This window comes from Propithecus coquereli, unplaced genomic scaffold (assembly GCF_000956105.1).
Source record: "Propithecus coquereli isolate 6110/MARCELLA unplaced genomic scaffold, Pcoq_1.0 Scaffold307, whole genome shotgun sequence".
Taxonomy (NCBI): Eukaryota; Metazoa; Chordata; class Mammalia; order Primates; family Indriidae; genus Propithecus; species Propithecus coquereli.
In genome coordinates, this window is record NW_012148697.1 from 3,085,685 (window position 1) to 3,099,880 (window position 14,196).

Consider the following 14,196-nt stretch of genomic DNA (forward strand, 5'->3'; position numbering starts at 1 on the left):
TGGTTAATCTCTTAGAACTACTTTCTGTCTCTAAAATGCAAATGACATGGCACTCTCAGTGGGAACTGGAGCCCATCCCAGTGCTGCGAGGGGCTCTGCCCCCCTGTGCTTCCTGTTCACTTTCTCTGCGCCTTCCTGTTTCCCACACCAACCAGGAACAGGAAGCGAAAGCGATAACTAACAGTAGGAAAAGAAAAGGGCCTTTCCCTTAGATCAGGGATGTCTCCTGATGCGTGGCTCCCTGGTGAATCTGTCCTGATCCTAGATTTGGGTTCTTTGGGAGCAGCCAGCAGGCCATTCTGTGTGTTCTGTGTAGAATTCCTGGCCAGTGAGGCTTGAGACAGGAGAACTAGCTCTCCCAAGGACCCTTCCTCATTCTCGAGCACAGGGGTCTGACTAAGTCTCTCCCTCCACCACCCCAGGCTGCTCACTCCTGGAATTCCACCAGTCCCCACGTGCTCCGCAGCTGTAAGAGGATTTTTGGAGGGGCAGAGGGATGGTGGCCGAGGAAAGCTGGTGACCCACGACTGCTCTTAGCCTGGAGCTGGCTCTGTTTTGTAACATCCCCTCTGCGCTAGGCTCAGATGAGCTCATTTCTTTGGGGAACGTTTGAGCTGGACCAGGGGCTCCTATCTTTTCTTCCTCTTTCGTACTAGTTGGGACTCCTGGGAGATAAAGTGGCAACTCATTGTCCTCAGCATCACACAGCAGCTAGTGACTTGCCACCTGCAAGGAACCAGAAGCCACACCAGGCTTTCGTGTACCTTATCTCATTTAACAGTAACAAATACAGTGTGTGATACATGTCACATAGCTTGTGTTGCAGATGAGGACGCAGAGATGCAAAGAGGTAAAAATGTGTCCAAGATCATGCAGGTGGCAAAGCTAATATCAACCATAGTCTGAGTTGAAGATGAGCATTATGGGATATGAGCATATTAATTGAAGGGTTGATTTGCAAATGTGAAAAATTGGACATCATCCTTGATTTCCAACAATAGGGTGTTGATTAAATAATGTGTCATGAAGCCACACGATGGAGTATCGTACAATGATTAAGACTGATGTCGCAGTATTTGCTGACATGGGAATATTTCCACAATATACTTTTTAAAAAAAGATAGATATGTGTTTATTAATAATATGGGTACAAGGGGGCGGGGAGTGTTGGCTCATGCCTGTAATCCTAGCACGTTGGCAGGCCCAGGCGGGAGAATTGCTTGAGGCCAGGAGTTTGAGACCAGCCTGAGCAAGAGCGAGACTCCATTCCTACAAAAAATAGGAAAATTAGCTGGGTGTGGGGGCGTGTGCCTATAGTCCCAGCTACTCAGGAGGCTGAGGCAGGAGGATCCCTTGAGCCCAGGAGTTTGAGGTTGCAGTGAGCTAGGATGACTCCACTGCATTCTAGCTGGGATGACAGAGTGAGACTCTGTCTTTAAAAAAATAATAATAATAATATAGGTACAGGGACTCAAGTCACAGTGGGGATATATTCTAAATTAATATGACAAGTTTCCTAAACCATGTAGTTTTTATCTATAGAAAATATCTAGTTCTGAGTTTGCTTGTAATACTCAATAATCTCATGTTATAAGTCATTTATTTCCTTTTTATGAAAGTTCAGGTGACATATATTTTCATTAATGTAGTTGAAATTCATAAACTTTCTGTGTGATTCATTTAATCAAGAAATATATGTTGTAGGCCGGGCGCGGTGGCTCACGCCTGTAATCCTAGCTCTCTGGGAGGCTGAGGCGGGCGGATTGTTTGAGCTCAGGATTTCGAAACCAACCTGAGCAAGAGCGAGACCTCGTCTCTACTAAAAATAGAAAGAAATTAATTGGACAGCTAAAAATACATAGAAAAAAAAATTAGCCGGGCATGGTGGCACATGCCTGTAGTCCCAGCTACTCGGGAGGCTGAGGCAGGAGGATCGCTTGAGCCCAGGAGTTTGAGGTTGCTGTGAGCTAGGATGACGCCACGGCACTCTAGCCCAGGCAACACAGTGAGACTCTGTCTCAAAAAAAAAAAAAAAAAAAAAATATATGTTGCAGAGGATAGATTTTATATCTATGAGAATGAAACAAAATATTTGCATTAAAATAGTAATATATATATTGTCCAGTATATCTTAAAGAGAAATAGTATATATAATGTTGTTCCACTTTGGTAAGATAAAACACATGTTGTAAGACCTTAAAAATATTGTCAGAAGAAAAAATACATGTATGCATAAAAAAATGTCTGAAGGATAAATGCCAAAATATTAATCTTAGACCTCTGCAAGGTGGGATTATGGGTGATTTTTATTCCTTTCTTCATTGTTCATCTGTATTTTCCAAGTTTTCAACAACATCCATGTATTATTTATTTTAAAAAGATAGGGGATGAATGTTATCACCACAAAGAAATGATATACCAATAAAAATAAAAAATATGCCTACGGCCATACCACCCTGAACCCGCCCGATGTGGTCTGATCTCGGAAGCTAAGCAGGGTCCGGCCTGGTCAGTACCTGGATGGGAGAAATGATAAATGTTTACAGTGATAGATATGGTCATTTCCCTTATTTGATCATTACACAATGCATACATGTATTGAAGCATCACACCGTACACCATAAATATGTACAGTTATTATGTGTCAATTATAAATAAAAATGAGTTAATGAAAACATTTAAAAACACGAGGGAGAGAGGTCACTGGTCTGGGAACAAGGAGACTGTCCCAATGGCGGCTCTGTCTGTGCAGTTAGCCTGTGTGGTCTGGGGCAAGTCTTTTTCCTTCTGGTTTTGGCATCTTCCTCTGTAACATGAGGGATTGTCTAGTAGACAGGAAGTTCCGTGAAAGCTGGGACCATGTCTATTTTGTTCTGGCTGTGTCTGCAACGCAGACTGTACTCAGAGTATAGTGAGTTAGTGAGTGGATGAATGAATGAGTGGAATCAGAGGCTGTGATGGGTGGGAGAGTTTCAGAGACACAGTATGCAGCAGTGGTCCTCAAATGTGTTCTAGAAGCAGAAGACCTGAAGGTTTGGACCTTTTTCTGGACTCTTTGAAATAATCATGAGACTGAACGTTACATTCAGTTCACCAGCACTGGACGGCAGTTCAGAGCTCTGGGCTTAGCGTTGACAGACTTGGGTCTGGTCCCAATGCTGCTCTTTGTCAGCTGTGAAATCTTGAGCAAATTTGATACTTTTTTTCTCTAAGCTTGTTTTCTCGTCTGTAAAATAAGAGTAATAATTCATACCTTGCTCATAGGGTTGCTGTGAACATTTGAACAGTCTCTTTAGAAATTAGTTCAAAATGGCAGACTGAACTCCAGCTACCTCTTCCTACTGCAAATCCTTGGAACTACTAGAAAAGATAAATATATATAGTCCATAAATGTTCTGGAAGCAAGAAGTAATCTCAGTGGATTTGAGGTTGAGAGGAATTCTTGGAGGAAGAAAGCTGGTGGGGTTGGAAGGAAGAAACCACTGTCCAAAACAGGTACAGGGGAGACCCGCGGTCAAAGCTTGGAGCAGCTTGGAAGGTGCTTCAGGCTTGAAGCCAGTGGATGGGGTGGTGATTGACAGGGTCTTGGGTTGGAATGTTGCAGCGGGAACAGCAAAGCCCACCGGCTGCCTCCTCTTCCTCCCTGAGCCCCGCTGCTTAGCCAAAGGGCAGCAGCAGGGACATGCACCTCCATCAGGGGAGCACGGAACACAGCCTGGGGAGGACGGACGTGGGAGCCAGTACACCTGTTCATCAGCACATTTCCTATGTGCTCTCCTCCCTCCCACACAGGGACTCAGGCGTCCTCCACAGACTGGGCAACAAGACAGCTCAAAGGCCAGACACGCACACACCAAGAGCCGTTGAACATTGAGGAAAACCACTGCCGTGACAGAGGCCCAGAGCACGGCACGCAGAGGGTCTCAGTCCTGAAGAAACAGACCCGCAGAGCAGACAGACCGAGTGTGTACAGTGAGCATAGTTATGCTCAGAGTTATTAGAGGAACAGTCTGAGATCTTAGAAATAAAAAATAAGACTCTCGAAGGTACACTCAAAAATGGGCTTTCTGAGTCTGAATGGACAGACGTAGATAAACTACAGCATGTTAGTGAATTGGAAATCAGATTGAGGACTGTGTCTAGAATGCACTGCAAAGAGAAGAGATAGAAAGAATAAAATGAAAGTTAGGATGTATGAAGAATAGATCCAGAAATTCCCATACCTGTCAAATACAAGCCCCAGAAAGAGAGAATAGGAGAATGAAGTGAGAGTACTGAGAAAAGTACAGAAGGAAATTTCTCAAATTGATGAAAGAAAAGTCCTCATGCTGGGAAGGCCCTCCATGTGACAAGAGCACAGAAAATAAGATGACGAGACAGGCCATGGTGAAATTTAGAACATGAAGGACAGAGAAAAGAAAAACAGATTACTCATAAGGGAAAGCTGACTAATATTAGATTTAACCACAACACTGCATGTTGGAGTATCTTCAGAAACCCAAGGGAAATATTTCCAGAGATTTAAAGGACAATTATTTGAACCAGCTAAGCTATCATTCAAATGTGAGGGCAAAATATATAAAGAAAATTTCAGACATCCAAGGATGAGAAAATGAATCACCTTCAACGTTACCTGTAAGAGGATATGTTCAACACACTGAAAACAAATGAAAGAGAAAGTTACAGGATTCAAGAGCAGTGGTGAGTAAAGCAATCAGTAGAATTCGCTGATGAGTCTAAATAAGCATTAACTGAACTGGACCTGAAATCCCAAGTGGTATTAACATTGCAGGCGGGGAGGAGAGGGCCCAGGCCTGTGCTTTGTGACCTTGGTGACGAGTATAAGCAGAAGCCTAGACTGAGGTGAGCCACGAGGGGAAGACAAAATGGCGATGAGACCTTGGAGCTAAAACTTAAGGATCAGCACTTGGACATCAGAAGTTAAATCAAAAAGACCCAGTCAAATGATAAAAAGGAAAACTGTGGGGGAAAATAGAGAGCATGGTAAATATAAAATACAAAATAAAATGGCAGAAACAAGCATTTGCATATCACATGAATATACATATAAACAATAAACACAATAAACATGAATAGTTTAAATTAAGCCATGAAAAACAGCAAATCAGGAGGAAAAGAAGTCTCCAAAATGCAGCTACATGCTGTTTTAAGAGAGATAGCTAAGAAAACTGATAGAAAAGTTGAAGAGGAAAAGATGAAAAAAAGATATATTAAATATATGATAAAAAAGAAAGTCTAATGATATTAATCAGAGAAATGGAATTCAAGGCAAAACAAACATTAAAAGGGGCAAAGAAAATATTTCATAATGATGTAACAATTAGGAACTTCTATACATTTAACAACCTAACATCAAAATATTGAAAGGAAGGCACACATTAAAAAAATGAAAGCCGTAACTAAATGGGGTTTATTTAACAAATATAATATGTGTTAATAGACCAAAAGTTTAAGAAATGATCAGGTATTTTCTGCAGATGCTGGAAAAGCATTTGATAAAATTCAGTGTCCCTTATTAGTAAGACGACAATGAAATAGGAGTGGATGGACTCTTACTTAACGTGAGAGAGAAAAAAAAATATATATATATGTGTGTATATATATATACTGCACTGCAACCCCAAAGGGAAACACTAGAATATTCCTGTTAAGGTCAGAGAGAAGAGAGGCTTTCCTTTATCACCAGTATTATTGGACATTGCTCTGGATATATCAGCCACCATCATTGAACTGGAGAATGTAACCAGAACTCTAAAAATTGGAAAGAAAGAGGTAATATTACTACTTATATATATGTTATGGTTGATTACTGGGAAAGCTCAAGACTGGGAGTTTGGCTCTACACAAAATTAACATACAGAAGTCAATAACCTACATATATACAAACAACAATCAGACGATATAGTGGGAGACATGACCCTACTTATAATAGCAATAAAAGAGACGGAATATTAAGGAATAAACTTTAAAATGTGTAAAATGTTTGAGAACAATCTTAAAGTGCCAACAAGGGACACAAGAGAAGATGAACAAATAGAAAGGTGCCCCATTGTCTTGGCTAGGGTATTCATTCTCCTAAATCGGTCTATGCTTTGAGTGCAGTCGTGGGGAGGACACCACCAGCTGCCCTCCTATATCCATTCTTCTGTTCTTTCTGACTGACAATATCCAGTTTTTTTCAGGGTGACGATGTGTTCAGTTAAACTCACTGCCCTAAACTCCTTTGCAGCTGGGGATAGCCATGGCTCCTAGTTTTGGAATGGCTGGGTAAAGCTTCTTGGAGAGTTTTTTCATGGAGACAGAGCCAGTAGGTATCTGTCTTTTGTTTTTTGCATTTCATTTTCTTGCTGCTTGGAGTGAAGACATGAGGCTGGCGAGGAGAGCAGCCCTGTTGAGACTCTGAGGGTGAACCCACAGACTAAGCATGGTGGAGCCTGGATTCTTCATGACTTCCCCTTGCTCGCTTACCCAGGGAAGGCTAATTCCCCACTCTGCGAAGCTGCTGTAGTTAGGTGTCTGTTACATGCAGCCAAACAAAATCTGTAAACGATACAGAACTCAAATCAAAATGCCAAAAGAATACAGTTGAGAATTAGACAAGATAATTCTAAAGTTCACAAGGAAAATTAGACAGGTAAGGATAGAGAGAAAAACTCTAGGAAAAAATGATAGGGAAATAATTCTACCAGTTATTAAAATGCTTTATACAGCTACAGTAATTAACACAGTTTGGTATTTGCACGTGAATAGACATTCGGTTCAAAGGAATGAAATAGAAAGTTCAGAAATAGACCCAAATACACATTGGAATTTAGTCTAAGAGTGGCGTGTCATATCAGTGGAGAAAATATGGACTATCTAATACCATTTTTTATGGGTATCCTTCTGGAAAAAGTGAAACTGGATCCCTACTTAATATCTTTTATACTAAAGTAAATTTGAAATGGATCCAACATTCAAATTTGAAAAATAAAACTGAAAAGGAACTATGGGAGAATACTTTCATAACCTTTGAGGAGGAAAGACCTTTTCGGTGTGACACAAAACCAGAAGCTGTAAAAGAAAAAATTACTAATTTCAGCCACATAAAATAAAAACCAAATATATATTAGTTATCTTTTGCTGTGTAAAAATTTGTTCCAAAATGTAGTGGGTTAAAACAAGAACAATCACTTCTTATCTCTCCCAGATTCTTGGGCCTGGAATTCAGACTGGCACGGCAGGTTTGGCTTGTCTGCTCTGCAGTGTCTGGGGCTTCAGCTAGAAGACTGGAAAGGGGGGCTGGGAACATCGGAAGTCTTGATCGCATGTCTGGCAGGTGATGCTGGCCATTGCTTGGGGGCCTTGATGGGCTGATGGCCAGAATACTCACACGTGGCCTTTCCTTGTGGCATGTGGCTAAGTTTCTGGGGCAATTGTCCTGACAGAGAGAGTGAGAGCCAGGCAGCAGCTGGGTTGCTTTTTATGGTTCAGATTTGGTAGTACCACTTCTGTTGCAGTCTGTTTGTCCGAGCAAAAGAAACAGGCCCACCCAAGTTCTAGTGGAAGGAACAAAGACCCCACTTCTTGATAGAGAAATGTTAACATCACATAGTAAGGAGAGCATATTGAGGGTGGGGTATTTATTGACATGGTCATCTTGGAAAATAAAGTTTGCCACTCGGGGCAAAAAAACCCCAAAAAACCAGGAACAAAGTCAAAAGATCATTAACAAACTGTGTTGTAACTCTTACCATACACAAAGGGCTAGTTTCTCTAATCTGTACAGAGCTCTTAATCAATAAGAAAATGTTTTATAGCCCTAAAGTAAAATGAACAATTAATTCAGAGAGAAGAAAATACAAAGGACTCAAACATTTGGAAAGATGCCCATCGTCACTTATGATAAGAGAAAAACAAATTAAAACTACAATGAAGTTTTCAATAAAATACTAGCAAACAGAATTCAACAGAACATTAAAAGGGTAATATACTATGACTGAGATTTATCCCTAGAATGCAAGGATGGTTCAACATATGAAAATGAATCAATGTAATACACCACAATAACAAAGTGAAGAAAAAACCTAAATGATCATCTTAACTGATGCAGAAAAAGCATTTGACAAAATTCATCATGCAACATCCTTGCATGATGAAAACACTCAACACTTTAGGAACGGAAACAAATGACTTCAACCTAATAAAGACCATATATGAAAAGACCACAGCTTAACATCATATTCAATGATGAAAGACTGAAAATTCTTCAGTCTTTTCCTCTAAGATCAGGAACAAGATGAGGATGCCTACTTTAGCTACTTCTTTTTAACATACTACTGGAAGTTTAAGACAAGTAATTAGGAAAGAAAAAGAAATAAAAGGCATCCAGACTGGAAATAAACAAGTAAAATTATCTTTATTCACAGATGACACTGTCATATATCTAGAAAATCCTGAAGACTCCACAAAAAACAAACAAAACCTATCAGAATTAAAAAATGGATACTTTAAAGGTGCAGGATACAAAACCAACATGAAAAAAGTCAGTTGTGTTTCTATACACTAACAATTAGCAACCCAAAAAGAAAATTAAGAAACAATTCCATTTACGATACAATCAAAAAGAATAAAACACTACGGAATAAATTTAATCAAGGAGGCAAGAGACGTCTACGCTAAAAACTACAAAATGTTACTGACAGAAAATAAAGACTATATAAGTGAATGGAAAGTCAACCCATGTTTATGGGGCTGAAAGACTTAATATTACGAAGATGTCACAACTACCCAAAGTGGGTTTAATGCAATCCCTATCAAAACACCTATTTTTTTTTTTTTGGTAGAAATAGAAAAATCCATCCTAAAATTCGCATGGAATCTCAACGAACCCTGAGTAGCCAAAACAATCTTGAAAAAGAACAAAGTTGGAGGTCTCACACTCCTAATTTCAAAACCTATTACAAAGCTTCAGTAATCAAAACAATGTGGTACTGGCAAACAGACAGACATATATTCCCATGGAATAGAATGGAGAACCCAGAAATAAACCCTTGCATATATGGTCAAACGATTTTCAACAGGAGTGCCAAGACAAATGGCACAGTCTTTGTAACAAATGGTGCTGTGAACTGGATATGCACACACAGAAGAATGGATTTGGACCCTTATCTTATGGCGTATATAAAAATTCACTCAAAATTAACCAAAGACCTCAATGTAAGAGCTAAAAGTATAAAACTTTTGGAAGAAAACATAGGGGAAAGGATTCTTGACATTAGATTTGGCAGTGATTTCTTGGATATGACACCAAAAACACAGGAAACAAAACTAAGAATAGATAAAGTGAACTACACTAAATTTAAAAACTTTCGTTCATCAAAGGACACAATTAACAGAGTGATAAGGCAATCAATAGAATAGGAGAAAATATTTGCAAATCATATTCTGATAAGGGATTAATATCCAGAATAGGTAAAGAACTCCAGCAACTCAACAACAAGAAACCAAACAACTTTGTTAACAAATGGACAAGGTCTTGAATAGACATTTTCCCAAGAAGATGTACAAATAGCCAATAAACACATGGAGAGATGTTTGACATCACTAAATGCATATCGAAATCACACTGAAATACCATCTGATACCCATTAGGATGGCTTCTATAAAAAACAAAAACAAAACCAGAAAATAACAAGTGTCAGGGAAGATGTGGATAAATTGGAACTGTTGTGCACCATTGGTAGGAAAGTAAAATAGTACATCTGACATGGAAAACAGCATAGCAGTTCCTCAAATAATTAGGAAATAGAATAACCATATGATTGGGGAATTCCACTTCTGAGTATATACTCAAAAGAATTGAAAGCAGCATCTGGAAGAGAATATCCATGTTTACAGCAGCATTATTTACAATAACCAAAGGTGGAAGCAACCAAGTGTCCACTGCAAGATGAATGGGTGAGCAAAACGTGGCATACACAGACAGAGGAACACTACTCACATCGTTGTACCATGTGTCAGGATTTTCAGAAGGAAATTCAGACACATGATACAATGTGAATGAAACTTGAGGACATTATGCTCAGCAAAATAAGCCAGTCACAAAAAGACAAATACTATATGATTCCACTTATTATGAGGTTCTTAAAGTAATCAAATTTACAGAAACACAAAGTGGATGGGTGGTTGCCAGAGGGGAGGAGGAGGAGGAAATGAGAAGTAGTTTTACAATGGGTATAGAGTTTCAGTTTTGCAAGATGAAGAGTTCTGGAGTTGGTTGCACGACAATGTGAATGTACTTAACGCTACTGAACTGTACACCCAAAATAATTATGATGACAAATTTTATGTTATATGCATTTTACTACAACTGAAAATAAAAAAAAAACTACAATGGAGTACTTTCTCACCTACCATATTGATAAGGATCAAAAAGTTAATGCAGAAAATAACGCATTCATATTATTCATGTAGCCTTGGTGGAGAGCTTGGCAATAGTTTGGCAATCTATTAAACTTAATTATCCTCTAAATATACTTGCAAGCATGGAAAATGATGTGTGGTTGAGGATATGCATTGTAGCACTATTGTAATATCGAAGGCTGGAAACAATATAAGGAATACAAAGGCCCATCAACAGGGACTGGATCAGTCGAGTATGTATATTCTTATAATGGATTACTGTGCCGCCATAAAAAAGAATGAGGAAGCCTTATATGTAGAGTCTCTGTGTGTGTGTGTGTGTGTGTGTGTGTGTGTATCTATCTATCTATCTCACCAAGATGTATTGTTAAGTCAAAACAAAACAAAACAAAACAATACATAACAGTGCCATAGTATTATATCTCTGGTGGTTTACATATAGCCACAAATTCTTTGATGCTCTTTCCATCAAGAGGTAAGGTCTATGGCCCACCCTTTGAAACCTGTCAGTGCTTTGTGACCATCTTGACCATAGGGATTCTATGTGACTTCCAAAGCTAGTTCACAAAAGATCGTGCAGCCTCTGCCTGGCTCACAGAAACAGTTGTTCTTGAGACCTGAGGCCTCCCATGCTGTGAGGAAGCCCAAGTTGCTTGGAGAGAACACATGTGGGGCATCTGGTTAATAGTCCCATAGCCAGGATTTAGGTCACCCCAGCACAAGGGCCAGATGCACGAGTGAAGGATCTTTCACGCAATTTCATCCCCAGCCACTGGGGTCTTTTTGTTGAGATCCGGGTTGGTTGGAGCAGAGGTAAACCATCCTCCAAGAATCCTGAAAAATTCCTCACCCAGAGTCTGTGGCTTAATACAATGGTTGTCATTTTCTACCACTAAGTTTGGAGTGTTCTGTTACCTGACAGTAAATACCTGGAAGACTACTTTTGTGGGGAGGAGGGAAACAATGCACATATTTAGGTGTTTGTGCACGTTTGGACTGTCTCTAGAAGGGCTCACAAGAGACTGGCCACAGTGGCTCCTCCCAGGGGATGAGAAGAGAGACTGTCCTTCCACCCTACGCTCTTAAAATAGACATTCCTTTGACCAGGAAAGGAAATAAAATGCATAGGTACTGGAAAGGAAGATACAAAACTGTTCTTATTGGCAGATATTACAACCTTCTACCTGGATAACCCAAGAGTTATTTGGCAAATGATTAAAATGAATAAGAGAATTCAGCATGCTGGCCGGGTTATAATATCATCAAGCTAACATAGACCTTTCCTATGGCCCAGCAGTAATCAAATTGAAAATGCCACCACCACCACTATAGTTCACCACTAGTGATCTATTTCTTCAGCAGGCTGCTCTTTCAAAATCAAACTTTCCAGAAAAGCAGCCTCCACCTCAGGTGGAACATCTCGTTATGGAAACCCCAAGCGGGTTTTGGTTTAGGTCTGGTTGCTTGCAGCATAGAATAACCAATTGCTGAAACAATGAGGATTGCCAAGGAAGAAAAATTTTAAAACCAAAGACAGCTTGCTGGGAGAACAGAGAAGCAGCCTCAATCCATTCTCCCACTAGCTTTTTAAAGAGGGAAAATTAACAAAGGGCTATTTTAGGCAGGCTGGGTTGAAATTAACAAGGAACTGCAGGCAGGGGCAAAATGTGCAGAAATTAACAAGGGTCTAGCGCAGGGGCAGGTCTTTAAGGGTTGGTGAGTCTTGGCTCAGGGAGTCTGGCCCCCCCACCCTTCAGAATCGCAACTGCTTTGTCTTGCAGAAATCCACTACTTCTGGGAAACAACTCAAAAGGCCAAGCAGTTAGTTAAGGGAGAGGATTATAAAAAAACATATAGAGGTCATTGAAATTTGTTCTTAGAGCCGGTTACAATCTCTCTCCAGGGTGGAGGGAGCAGATGGGGAGAGCTCAGCCTAGGGTGGAGCCAGAGGATGGATGAGGGTCCAGAGAAGGTACAGCTAAGGGAGTACCACGAGTGACCTTGGTCTACCCTTCAGTCTTTCTCACCCTTCAGGACTAAGGGTCCCAGAGGAGCACTTGGCCAGCAGTGGGGGGTCTGAGAGGCCCCAGAAGGAAGGGAAGCTGGAGTGCAGCCGCAGTCACAGGCCTCCCAGGGCCTGGCTCTCCGGTGGTGGGGAATGAGGCTCTGGCCAGGACTCTGTCTTCCTGCCCACGGAGCTGTGCAGGAGACAGGGCACATGGGCTCGAATAGCTGAGCACCGGGCAAGTCCGGCAGAAGGGTTAATGGCTAAGCCAGTGCTGCTCAACCTTTGGCGCGCCCCAGGACCACTGGGGGTGTGGGCGGCCCCAGGAGAAGACAGCGAGAAAGGCAGAGCAGAACACAGGGCCAACCCTGGCACAGAGGCCCGAGCTGCGGAGTCAGCGCACGCAGGCGTCCCGGCCCACTCCCGGTGTGGGCTGCGGTTGAGGAGGAATGCCCTGGTGGCTTAAAGCTGTTTGGGTCAGGGTTCAATAGGAAATGTTTTAAAAGATGTTCCTCCTCACTGGTTGGTGTTGCTGCCTAACGGGGCTCAACTTGCCTGCTGGGGCGACCGGTGGTGACCGGTGACTGCCCCCAGCCTCCCCCCTGCCTGGAATTTGGAGGTGGGCCCCCTGCAAGTCAGACTGATGAAATGCGCCTAGAATGGTGGTTGTCTTTCTGAGGGAGTGGCTGCAGGACAGGCACACACCCTGTGCGTGCCGGGTGCACCCGCCAGGACCGGGACCTGGGAGGGATGGGACCCCTGAGAAAGCTGACGTGGCTATGCCCCACGGACACGCTGTGAGTGCTTTGGTGCCAGGCCCTGGCACAGGGTCATTGTCACAACCTGCCATCCATCTACGGCAGTGCTGTGGACCCAGCTGAAGACAGCGTGTGTGGCAGAAGGGCGGTTAGAAAAGCGAGATTGACCAGTGAGACTCGAGCACTGGCTGGCCTTGTTCTGGCCGTGGCCCACAGCCTGCCTTCCCGGTCCTTACGGCGGGGCCATTCTGAGAGGGGGCATCAGGACCATTAGCTCAAGGACAAGGGCCCTTGGGTTTGGTCAGCCATTGCCATTTGCACTGAGTCAGTCTCACCCAGAACTTCTGAGCAATCCTTGTGCTTCCTGTGCAGTGACCCCACAGAGAGAGGACATGGCAGCCACAGAGAGAGGGACGAGGTCCTTGGCAGCTGAATTTTTTGCTGTCAATTCATGCGCTGGTGTCTGGCTGATGCACAGGTCTGTGATGAGCCCACTGGGCGTGTCCCCTGGGACTGGTTGACGCCAGGGACTTCTGGACCTGCCTGTCTGCCTGCACAGGGCCCAGTCCATCTCCTGCCCTCTGGGCAACTCTCCGTGGGCTCGGGCCTCAGGGCTGCAGGGGCTCTGTAGGAGGAGGGTGCTTTGGTCCTTGAATGGAGGGGCAGGTACCTCCTCAAACTGCCTTCCGTCTTCCTGGAAGGACAGCTGCAGCCCAGTTCTGCAGGAAGAGACTATGAGCACGTCAGGAACTTGAAAGGCTGAAGGGAACATTGCCATGAGCCCCATGACCGCTTCCACTCCTGAGTAGGCCTTGCTGGTGACCGACGCATCTAGAGACACGCGCGCCTCCGGGCCGCCCCGGGCTGTGCTGGGCGGTGCTCTGCCCCCCGGGCCCACCCACAGTGACTGAGCAGTGTCCTCCCCGTGGGTGCTAACACCCTTCCTGCACCCCTAGAGCTCCTGTTCCATTGCTGAGTCCTTTGTGTGGCTTCCAAACCTTCCTTCTG